Consider the following 12,222-nt stretch of genomic DNA (forward strand, 5'->3'; position numbering starts at 1 on the left):
CGCCGCGCCCGGCCCACTCGCCCGCCCGCCGCGCCTGTGTGCACTTTCGCGGAGCCACTAATCCCCCGAGAGAGGCGATTTGTAGTGAAGAGTATCTGTAGGGGGCGAGGCCGGCCCATGTGGGGTTGTGTCATTGGTTTGTAAAGAGAGACCCCGCCTTTGCCCAAAAAAAAAAAAAAAAAAAAAAAAAAGGAGCGAGGAGTGAGCGAGCGGCGACCCTCACCTCGCCTCCCGCCTCGCTCTTGCGCAGCCGGCGGCCACCGGGAGACGCGGCCGCGCCGCTTCTTTCCCTTTCCTTTTCTCTCCGTTTTCCTCCTCCTTCCCTGGAGGAGAAAACAAATAAAGAAGAGCAAATAGCCGGGAGGCGCTCGGCTTCCAGGACGCTCCCTCCCCCGATCCAAGTTGGAATTAGCATCCTCTTGGGGGTGAGCGCGGCGCGGGGCGTGTGCGGGCCGGGTACCCCCAGCGCAGCCCCCTGCCTGCGGCCGGGCGCGGGGCCGGGACCAGGCTGGAGACGATCGGGAGCCGGGTGGGCGGAGGAAGGGGGTGGGGTGGGTGGGGAAGTAGGAAGAGGCTCGGCGGCAGGGGGAGGAGGAGGAAGGGAAGGGAAGGGGAGGGGAGGGTGGGGAGCGGAGATAAGGGGAGGGGACGGGACGGGAGGGGAGAAGGGGAAGGGAGGGGAGGAGGGGAGGGGAGGAGGGGAAGGGAGGGAGAGAGGGGAGGGAGGGCAGAGGAGGGAGAGGAGGGAGGGGAGGGAGGGAGAGGGGAGGGGTGAGGGGAGGGGAGGGAGGGGAGGAGAGGGGAGGGAGGGGAGGGAGAGGGGAGGGAGGGAGGGGAGAGGGGAGAGGAGAGGGAGGGGAGGGGAGAAGGGAGGGAGGGTAGTGGTGAGGGGAGGGAGGGTAGTGGGGAGGGAGGGGGAGAGGGGAGGGAGGGGAGGGGGAGAGGGGAGGGAGGGAGGGAGGGGAGAGGGAGGGGAGGGAGGGAGGGAGGGGAGGGGAGGGGAGAGATTAAGTTTTTGTGTATGTGTGTCCTTGTGTGCGTGTGTCATTTTAAGGTGGCCCGGGAGCGGCCCAGAGGAACTGGCAGCGGCCGGAGGAGCGAGGGACGGAGCCGGGAGCCATGCCGCGCTGAGGGGGGGCCGCACAGCCGCCGCCACCGCCGCCACCGCCGCCGGGTGGGGTGGGAGGGGCGGGAGCCGCCGCCGCTGCTGCCGCCGCCTCCCGGGTGGGCGCCCTTCGCCGTGGACGCCGGCGGCCCGGGACGAGGTAAGGGGGGCCCCGGGGGAGGGCTGGGACCGCCGCCGCCCCCGCCTCACCTGCGGCCGCGGGCCGGGGGCGCCGCGCCCGCGCCTCACTGCGCCACTGGGGGGGAGGAGGAGGAGGGCGAAGGACACCAAGCCGGCATCCGAGGACATCTTTGGTCTGCGTCCCCGGCCCGGTGTCCCCGCTCGGCGCTCGGGAGTGGGCGCCGGCCTGGGGTCCCTGCCTGCCGCCCCCCGCCGCCGATCGTGCCCGCTGGCCGCCGTTAGCGCCAGGATTTTTGTTGTTGTGATGAGAGTTGATGAATGCGAAGTAGGCGGTCACCTTCCTTCCCATCAGGACTGGCAAAAAAAAAAAAAAAAAAAAAAAAAAGAAACCCCGAGCACGGCGGCGTCCGGAGGGCAGCGGCGGCGGCGGCGGCGTCTCGGCGACGGTTTCCTAGGCGCCCCCGGCTCCTGTTCCCGGTGGCCGGTGGGTGCGCGCGCGGGGGCCGCCCGCGACCCAGGCCGAGCGCGCGGCGTGCCGCGGGGACAATACGGCCGGATCCCCCGGAACCGGGAGTCCGAGCGCGCGGGGCCTTGCGCCTGCGGGGCGGGGGAGGGGAGCGGGGGGTCCGCTGGGAAACCGGGGCGCGCGCGGCTCCGGGTCCCCAGGGGAGCGGCCCCTGCTGGCAGGGGATCCCGCGCGGCGCCCCGGGAGCGCAAGTGAAAGACGGGAAAGGAGGCGAAGTGGAACCCTTTTGTTTTGCCGGCCCCGCATTGTTGGCTCCTCCGGGCAGCCGGGCCACATCTGCCGCCGCCGCCACCACTGCCGCGGCGGGCTCGGCCCGCCAAAGTCGCAGCGGGGCGGGGGCCTGGGGCGAGCCGGGCGGCGGGCGCGGGCGGGGGCAGAGCTGGCTGGGCATTTCCTCTGCCCGGCCGCGCTCCCGCCGGCACCACTTCCTCCTCACGCGCCGCCGCCGCCGCCGCCGCGAACCCGGCCCGCCCGCCTCCCCCGCCCTGGCCGCACTTTTCGGGTGGGGCGAACCAAAAAGAAAAAGTTTCGCAGGAGGGTCTGGCGAGGGCGCGACCCGGGCGGCGGGGACTCGGCGCGGCGCAGAGGCAGCCGGGCGGCCGCGATCGCCTCTTCCTCCTTGTCCTCCGCGGCGCCGGACGGACCCGCGCGGCCGAGGGGAAGCGCCTTTCTTTCTCTACCTCGCGCTCTTCCCAACGACCCGGGGCAAGTTGGGCAGAGGCGCGCGGGCGCCGAGGCGCGCAGGGTCTTTCACCAGCTGGAGGTCCGCGGCGTGGCCGGTCGTCCGCAGCCCACGCAGCGCCCAGGTGCCGGGAGGCCGCGGGCCGGGCAGCTCTGCGCGGTCACCACTGGCCACGGCGAGACACACACGCGCACATACTCCCTTCGGTGGCTCGCTTTCCGCCGCCGCGGATGGTCACGGACACTGAGTCTGCGTGTGCGTGCGAGTGTGTGTGGTGCGCCCAGCCCTCAAATACTTTTTCCGGAGGCGGCCCAAGCGGCAGTTGGCTCCAAGGGCACCCGGGTTTAGTATTTTACAAGAGAAAGGAGGAATTTTTCGTAGAAATTCCCGCTTGGTCTGCGTCCTTGCGGTGGAGTCTGCTGGCAGTGGCCTGCGTCGTCATGCCGGGCTCACTTGCCCTATCCGGGGTAAACATATCTTTCTGGATTATTCCCCCTTTTTTCTTTTTTAAAGACTGGAGATCGGGTTAAGTTCTTAGAGAGTCAGACGTGAGTGGCTTGAAGGGTAGACAAGAGAATTCTATTCTATAAATATGCATTGGGAATTTAAAATGCTAAGTGCCTTATTTGCAATTCTGTTGGATATTGTAGAGACTGGTATATTTTTATCTGACATGGATAATTTGGAGGGGACGTTTATTTTGGTTAGTTTACTAAGTGATTCTGCCTCCCGACTTTGGCGAAATATATCAAACTCTGGTACTACTCTTTCAGAGAAGACACTCTTCTCTGCTAGCTAGGTGCTTGGGCTCAAAGGCAGTTTAAAATTTACCCCGTGTTCAGTACCTGAGACTGCTGTTCTGCCTCTGGGGTTCTCAAAGTAGAACTTTAGTTTTCATGTGCTTAGGAGAATTCCACTGTTTTGATTTTTTAAAATAAATTTTCTACATTTTGAAGTAATGGGGCTTTAAAGCATCTTGTTTTCATAATCATTTGATTTCAAAGCATACTTCTTAGAGCAATTATAAATCAATATTCAAAATGCTAATTAAAGACTTTCAGAGCAGCTTTAATATAATATTGAAACAGGATTTTTTTTCTCTTTTTTAAGTAAGAGGGACTGTATCTCAGAGTTGAAACACTAAATATCCTTTTGTCTAGCGATCTCTGGGCTGCTCTGACACTCTCTGGTAAAAACCCCTAGTGCCCTTTCTACTGCCCCCCCCCCCAAAGAAAAGTTAATGAGATGGTAGATTTCAAGCAAAAAAGCAGGCCCTCCTTCTTGCAAAATATGCTTCCAGTTGCCATTGAAGTTGGATGCTAGCTGTGAATGCACTTGCCTTTAATGAAACCAGTTTAATCGTTCACACTCGATCAAGTATAACAGGACCAAACAAAGGAAAGAAGCCAGCATATTTCTGTAGAGCATTGAGGGATTTAGTGTTAAGTGTTGATGTTGGGTCGCCCCCTCCCCCCACTCTGTCCCCTGTTCAAGGGAGTGAGGGTTGAAGGCAAAGGGAATTTATGACACTGATTGGTTTTCTGTGCCCGAGGAGTAGGGGACCCCAGTTTGTCCCTGTAGAAAGCAGTTATTAGAGGGAATTTACAAATCTTGGGTTTGGAGCTTGTTTTGGACCTGACATGGTGCCTTTTGGTTTAATTCTTTTTCCTGTTTGGGAAGATAAAGCGAAGGGGTATGTTTCCTCCCTCCTTCCTGACTGTACATTAATAAAGCTATAGGTGGAGGGTGCTCTGCGTAGCTCTGCAGATTGGAGCTCAGAGCCCTGTTATTTAGGATTTCACTTGGGATCTTTGAACATCCTGAACTGGGTGTTCTCCTGGGGGAGGGGCAGGGCAAATTGCCTTTTCTTAACTGTGATTTAAACAATAACAACAGCAGCAAAAAAATCTCTTTGTCCCTAAAATGTATTTCTTTGCCAGGCTCGAATTGCAGCTTACGCCTGGCAGTTAGTCATTGACTGGGTGAAGAAATATTTGCAAAGTGTGTCTCTTTAAAGTTAAAAAAGTAGAAAAGTTTGGCTACTTAAAAACAAACACTACTAGCATTGTAAAAATACACCAGTGACATACTTTGTGAGATATTTTGGCCTTTTAAGACTCAGGGCACACCTGTTCCTGTGGAGTCGAGTTTGCTTTCCCTGGCATTGTTAATCTGGTCGTGTACACAAGACGAAACAGGAAAACTTGCTATTCGTATAATTATTAACTAGCCATCAGTTACCCTTTCAGGGAATAATCAATAACTTTACTCTTGACTTGTAAAACTCCAGAAAGAAATCCTATTCATAAGCCCTGAAAGTGTTTTAATGAGAGACGAAGTGAAACAAACAGCCACAACAACAACAAACAAAGCTGCAAAATCAACCTGCAACTTTTTCAGTGTTCTGAGTAGCTAGTGACAAGGTAAATGAAGGATGAGTATGTAACATAGGTACCGAGCAAGCACATCGCTGGATTGGGAAAGGATATTATTGCTGGCAACTGTTAAAATGCCAAAGCAAAGAGAGTTCAGGATAACTCGCACCGTTTGAAATCCTTGAGACTCAAAACCAAAAGGGCGGCCCCGCTGAGGTCTAGGACCAGAACGCCATTTGCCAACAATTCTCTTCCATCATGAATCATTTTTGAAGGCAAAGTTATCCCCTTTGCACTTAACACTTTCCCTAAATGGAAAAAATTTAAAGAGTTTACAGCAATAGCAGAATGGCCACCCCAGTTGTCATTTTTTACCACTGTCATTTTAATATAGAAGGGCTGTCATCATAACATATGTGAGTACAAGCCTGGGTCCCTCTGTTACTAATCTTTCTATCAGTGAAAAGCAGCAGCCCAAGTGTCTCATGTCCCTGATACAGGCCACAAATATATATTCATATAGTACGTGATTGGGAAAGGAAATTTATCTTTTCAGCAGGGCACAGCTCCTGTAATATTTCCACCACCTGGCTGATAGTTCAATTACAGAGGGTGGAACACATTTCTGTAGTAATTTAAAAATGGGAGTGCAGTTTGCTTGACTCTTCAAATAGAAGTTCTTGTACTTGACACCGTGTATTGAAATATCGGGGTGTCTTATTCCCCAAGAATGTTCCTGCATTTCACTACCTAAGGAATGCTTGTGTGGACTTCCACTACTGCAGACTTTTAGTAGGCACATGAAAATGCTGGAATGGATCTGCTCTCAGAGGCTATACCGCCTGGGCAGTATCAGTTTTCTCCCTTACAGCTGGTAAGCATGTCCTAATTTACACTCCTGCGGTTAAAGTTACAGCATCCTGGGAAAGAAGGAAAAATGCAAATCTTCCCCCCCAATCAATCTTTTGAAGTTAATTTTTATTCAAGTCTGTGTTTGATGGAATATGTATCAAAGACTTATGAAAGGGTATTTTTTTTTCTTTTTTTTTTTTTAAACACACCTATCTCTGGGTTTGGAAAATTACATTTAATAATTGCTAAAAACTTCAGAACCATTTTTAAGGTGTTCAGTGTTTCTTTTGATCATGATTTAATGGATAGTATCCAAAAGCCGTCAGTGTGACTCTAATGATCTTCACAAATTAATGTTTGGGCTTCATCTGTCGCTTGCTTTTAGCCATCATCATTATTAGTATTTCAAGCCTAAATTATGGCTGCACTTGGACCTTCAGGACCGCACCAGTGAAAAGAAGGGCTTTGCACATTGTGCAAAAAAAAAAAAAAAAAAAATGGGATTCACAAATGAATACAGAATGTACAATAGGGAGCAAGCCAGGCCATTGTTTGTGTGGAATGTTGACTATGGGAGCCAAGGGGCAGTTTCGCCTTCATTCTTCTAACTGCTGGAGAACACAGAAACTTCAGGAGCTGCAGACAGGATGGGAACCAGAGTCACAATCATCCGTCTTTGCCTGGCATGGCAATTGGGGCCACCGGCCTGCTCCCTTTCCAGACTTTTTCTTAGAAGGTGGTCTTTTCTGGACTGCTGGGGAACTCTTTGTTCTTCTTCTTCTCAGTGATCTGCTTTTTGGAGGAAAGATTCTAAAAGCAGATAGTAGGGTTCTTCTAAGAACGTGTTAACGAAGCAGACTTTTCCCCGCCCCTGAAATGCAATTTTCAGAAATCACATTCAACACTTACCAGGAACTGAGGCATCTGAAGTCATAGGAAGCAGTTGTGTTTATTTTTATTATTCCCCTCACGTTAAAGTAGTTTTTAGTCTGTGGTGTTAGGGAAAGTGCGGCTAAAATGAGTGTTGGATTGTTGTATTTTGTTGCACAGGTGCTGCCGTTTCTGAAAACTCCTCTGTATTGCATCTTCCTCCTCCATTCACAAAGCTTCCTGCTTCCACAGGGGAGCTGAGGTTCCAAAGTGGAGCCAAAACTCTATTGCTAAAGTGCCAGGTGCTCGTGTTGAACTTTCTTTTTTGCCTCTCCAGGAAGTGGGATCAGTGTAGCCCTGGCCCATTGTTGGGGGCTGATGCCCCTTCTGCCTGGAACTTTGGGGGCCAGTTGATGTTTCCATCTGTATCTGGCCTAGTTCCTCCTTGAGTGAATGTTTTAGAAATGATCTGCTTTAACTGTTTCTGTAACGAAATTTAACAGATGGTTGCCTAGGAGTGGCTTAATATTCACAAAAATTGTGATAAAATGGTTGGGTTCTTTCTTATTCCTGGAGCAAATGATGCTTTTGCTTTTACGGAGAATTGTGACTTCTATCCTGGGTAATAACAGAGCCTGCATTCTCCCCAAGGTCGGATGGTGTTTAGGGGATGTTAATCCCGAATAGCTGTTGTTTCCTGAACTTGGTGGGCAGCCTCACCTTTGGTTGGTGTTCACTGAGAGTCCAGAAATGTCCCGGGGTAGGGGGGAAGGCAGTGCTTTTCAACAAAACGGTGTGGTTCTTAAAATTCATCCCGCTTGTGAGATAAAAACACAAAGAAAACCTTCCTTTACATTGTTGATTTTCTCCCTCTCAAAAGTGCTCAGAAACCTGCTTTTTGCATTAAAATAAATCTTTAATTATGACTTGAAAGACACTATTAACTGGCTTGAAGCTTGGTTGGAAGTAGTGGCGACGTTTCTGTGTCTCATCCCAGCCCAGGTTGTGGCAGGAACTTGGAAGGGCCTTTTTAAGGAATTCGTCACATGGATGATGTGTGGGTCTTTTTCTGCAGCGCTGGGGCTGGCCAAGGGGTTGTAAACTCACTGCTGCGCTCCAGCCATGCCTGAAATCTGGCTTCCAGCACAGGACAAACAAAAACTTCATTATGGAGTCATGGAATCCCAGGAAGTTTCTTTGGAAGGAACTGTAGACCGAGATCGTAGAGGTCAGCTCCTCTGGCCTGATGGGATTGTTCCCCCCGCCCCCGCCCCAGGTATATGGCAATTTAAAAAGCCTAAAGCCTAGCTGTTGAGGCTAGCAAAGAATCACTTGTTAGGTGAAAATGACCTGAATCCAACCTGGAAGTGATGGTATTGTAGCTGACCAGGTGTGTGTGTCTGTGTGGGGTTGGAGGAGCAGCAGGTGAAGTCCCTTTGCTGTAGCGGGTGGAGGCCAGGAGACGGTTTGTGCACCCTTCCTGCTGAATGAACTCTGGCTGGGACTTTATTCTTTTGCTGATGGATGTCTTTAGTGGGGTGGGTCTAGAAGTGCGAATAAAGTTTCTGCTTGATCAGGCCCAGGTGGGTCTGGGGAATGGGTAGGGGTCATGCCTGCACATCCTTTTGGATGGTGGGGAGCCCATAGGGTGTTGCAGCTTCCGGGCCTGCCCACCTGGACTGCAGCCGCAGCGAGCCGGGAGGGCTCTCAGGGGCTCTGAAAACCCTGTCCAAGAATGGTTGCGGGGACTGGAGTGGAGCAGCCTTGCCCGGTCACGTGGGCTTGCTTTGCTGGGAGGGACAGGGTGCTGGTGACACCACGGAGGCCTTGCTGTTGGAGCTGCCAGGCCAGATGGGCTGCCTGGGCTCCTAGCACTGGCTGAGTTTGACTGACCACTGGGCCCGGGGTGGTAGGGCAGAGCTTTCCGAACAGCAGAGACCCGATGGTGGCCCACACGTGGGGGCACCTGCCTGCTGAGCTGAGGGGTGGGAATGCTGCGTTTTCTTCCCAGGGGTTGTGACAAATATTTTAAGTTTCTTTCCGGCTCTTCTTCAGCCGTTCAACTGTGGACTGCATTGCTGGCTGATTCCTCCAGCTGCCACTGCAGGCCTGGATGGAGCAGGAGGTCCAGTGTGGCTGCCACGGTTTCTACCCATATTCCTTAGTATCTCAGGAGGACACAGAGATGTACCTGAATCTTTTTTCTCAGTGCTTTCTGCTTATGGGCTAGAAGTCGCTCCAGGAGGGCAATCAATAAAGAGTATATTTTGCTGTACAGTTATCAGTATGCACATGTAAGTGCCTATAAGTAAAGTCTCAATGTTTTTGATCTTAAAAACATTTCACAGTCGTCAATCTTCACGATGCTCCTGCTGGCTAGGTAAATAGAGCAATTCCTATTTTATGCGAGGATGAAATATTGAATTGCCTCCCCCGAGTCATAAAGAGGCTGGTCTCCGCCTCCTGTTTCTGTAGCTCGAGTTTGGGGGCCTCGGGCGCCGGGAACCCCAACGTTCCGCCCAGACTGACCGCAGGGCGACTTCCGGGCTCCTGCACGACCTTCTGCTGCGGGGAGGGCAAAGTTGGGCCTGGGTGAAGGCCAACCGCCCTACCTGGCTGCCCTCTACCTGAGGGGGCGTGGTCTGTGGCTGCACTACCCCGAACGCGCCCCGTCAGCCGGAGTGCTGGGCCTTGCTATAAGGACGGGTCTCCTGGCGTCTGGGGTTCCGGATTCTAGGACCCCAGGCCCGAAGGTGAGGTCCCCCTGACCCCTGGGCCCCGCGAACCTGGCGGCTCCGCTCCTCCCCTCCAGGCTGGCTCACCTGGAGGCTCCGCCCCCGAAGGCCGCCTACCTGGCGGCCCCGCCCGCCTTTTCCTTCCCCTGCCCCCCGGCTGGACCCCGCAGGCTCGCGTACTTATCCCCCCCACCCCATCCCCCGCGCTGTACCGGACTCCGCCGGAAGCGCCCCTCCCCTCGCGCTTTGCCCTTTCACTTGTAAATAGGGAGCTGCTTCCCGCCGCTGGGAATTTGTCGAGAGGTGATAGAAATGGCCTTTACCCCCACCAGTGCCCACTTCCTCCTTCCTCCCGCAGCCCATTGTGCGGGGTCCCGCCCCTCGCCGCCGCCCACCCGCGGGCTCGCCCGCGCCACTCCCAGTCGCCCCGGCCGGGACGTGGAAGGAGCCCCGAGAGGACGCAGGACACCGAGGTGGGTCCCGAACCCGCCGCGAGGCTCGGAGCAGAACCAGGTACCTGACTGGACCGTGCCCGAGCCACCCCAGCGATTGCGGGCTCCGGGGATCTTAAACCTGAGTCGTGTTGTCCCCGTCTCTACAACCCACTCCCCAGTGGACAGGGAGGTTCGATGGTGGCAGAGGTGCGACAAGCGGTAAACGGCCCCATCGCTGTGACTTGGTCGGCTTGGCATCCCGTCGCAGGGGCGGCGTTGAGGCCGCGGTCTCTGCCGCAGCCTTCCAATCTGGCTCCGCTACTCGTAGTACCGATAGCGCGGTGGTGGTTCCGAGGGGTACCCCGTCCTCCCTCAGAACCTGCGTCCTTCTCACATTGCAGCGCTTCTCCGGGCGTGGGGCCTGATGAGCCATGTGACTAGAGGTTGCAGGGGCAGTAAGTGCAGAGCCAGGATGAAACGGGGCTTTTCCACCCTGCACCCCTCTTATCCTCGGTGGAGGAATTTCTGTGTGTTGCGCTCTTTCTATCCTTGCAAACTTAAATTTGATTCTCAAGAAGTCCACGCAGACCACTTAAGTAGTTCTTTTATTTTTGTGAAAGTAACACTGTAACTGCCCTTGACTGATCCTTTACTTAGAGTCGTTGTCACTCTCACTGGACGCTTGGCCTGTGTTGCATTTGACCTTTACAACAAGGTGGGTGGGGTGTCAGGCACAGGGGACACTTGGGTGACTTGTCCATCGCCCTCCCTGCCCTCCAAGTGGTAGAGCTGGGATTCGAACAGGCTCTTGGAAGTGAGGACCGGGCAGGATTCCCTGGTGAAGGAGCCGCTCTCCCCGCTGCCCTGAGAGCAGAGGGGAGGTGAGGGTTCAGGCTTGCCCTGAATCTGGCATGTTCTCCCCAGGATTCAGATGGCTTCTCAGAAACAAGTATCTTTCTCAGGCCCAGAGTTGCTTCTGGATCACATGGGACTGTGAGAAGTCTGGCTTGTTTTAATTTCCTTCTTTGATTAGTGGTCTTTTGTTGGGATCTCACAATCTAATGCTAAGGAAGGATTTCTAGATAGTTTCCTGGACCAGGCCTGTTTTAAATTCACTACACTTTCTGAGTTAATGAACAGCATGGCTCCTGATCTGAAGCCTGAGGCAGGCTCAGGAGATGGGGGGCCCCATTGGGTGCACAGGGAGAATTCTGCCTCTGGACCACAGACTCGCTGTCCCGGCAAAGACCAGACACCGGAAGGACCTCGAGGGCTAGGCACAGTGCTATTGATCGGGCTCTTTGAGGTAGAAGTGATAGTCACTGTTTCACCAATCAAGAAACAGCGTCGGGGGAGGGGGGAGGCAGGGGGGGAGGGGGGGTGGAGTTCAGCAACTAAGGGAGCCAGCAGTCAATTCCACCTGGCTCTGGTTTCTCTGTAATTGATTGAGGCTTTTGGCTTTTGATTGGGACTTGAGTACATTTGGGGATGGCTTTGCTATGCTCGCCAAATGAGACCCCTCTGTCCTCCTGATCGCATTTCCTCCCTTGCCTCTATCTGGGTGTCTCTGATGTGCACCTCCCGCCCCCCGCCCCACCCAGCAAACACACATGTGTGTGAATGAGCACACACATACACACACATGCCCTGAGATCCTGTGGCTAGCTTTCACAGTGTTCAGGTTTTTTGTTTTGTTTTTGTTTTTTTTCTGGTAAAATTGGGTTTAGTAGCCAGGTGCTCGACACGTCTGTGGTCTGGATGAGTGATCTCAGTGGGAGTCTTCTCAAGTGAGCCCCCTCCGTCCTAGCATGTGCCCCTCACTGGGGGGAGGGGCTGGAGGTGGGTGGGGCGTTCCCCTCCCTCACTCTGGCTGCTTCTCACTTTCCAGCTGGATTCATTATGCACATCTTACAGTGGGAGTTGGTTCCTGTGTTCAACATGGGGGAATTTGGGAAAAGAGACAGGGAAGATGGTGAGGATTTCACCTAATTGGAATAGTCTGTTTGCACCGCTCCTGTAAAAACTAGCGAGAAACTTGATTCTGCTGGGTAAACCTCCTTTGGGCTGCGGCCCTGCATTTGTGCTGGCCTTGGAGAGGAATTTGAATTAATACTCCCTGACAAAAGGAACAGCTTTCTTTTCAAAGAGGCTATCAGAGAATTGAAAGGGAATGGCACAAAGTTGGGTGTGTCCTGAAATCTGGAGACCGGCCCTGCCTGGGTGATTAACTCACCTGAAAGGCACCCGGAGCAGGTGATGTGGGAGCTCTCCGACTGACCTTGGCTTCCTTTAGGGTAAGGTCCCCGCGAGGTGGAGATTTTCCTGAAAAACAGGCTTTCCTTTAATTACAAGATTATCCTCCTGCCTTACCATGCTTCTCTTCCTTTCGTGAACACGTGTGTGCTTGCAGACACGTGTGTGCTTGGGAAATAAATCCCTGAAGTTCTTGCTGGTGCTCCAAGGCTCCAGTGGGCCTGGGTGGTGGTGGGGACACTGCAGACT

At 53.8% G+C, this 12,222-nt stretch overlaps 1 protein-coding gene across 4 annotated transcripts in view; it reads left to right on the plus strand.

Moving 5' to 3' along the window:
• Positions 1 to 289: 289 nt before the first annotated feature.
• The window catches only part of CTBP2 (C-terminal binding protein 2), a 163,063-nt gene continuing 151,130 nt past the window's right edge, over positions 290 to 12,222 (plus strand). For 2 of the 4 annotated variants that reach the window (XM_033842022.2, XM_033842021.2), the window contains exons 1-2: positions 290 to 425; positions 1,055 to 1,265. The gene's annotated coding sequence lies outside the window, so the exon portion shown is untranslated. Of the gene's footprint in view, positions 426 to 1,011; positions 1,266 to 1,631; positions 1,731 to 12,222 lie in introns of those variants that run through there. The other 2 variants (XM_073793816.1, XM_033842023.2) reach the window with 2 other exon arrangements.

This window comes from Tursiops truncatus, chromosome 16, assembly GCF_011762595.2.
Source record: "Tursiops truncatus isolate mTurTru1 chromosome 16, mTurTru1.mat.Y, whole genome shotgun sequence".
Lineage (NCBI taxonomy): Eukaryota > Metazoa > Chordata > Mammalia > Artiodactyla > Delphinidae > Tursiops > Tursiops truncatus.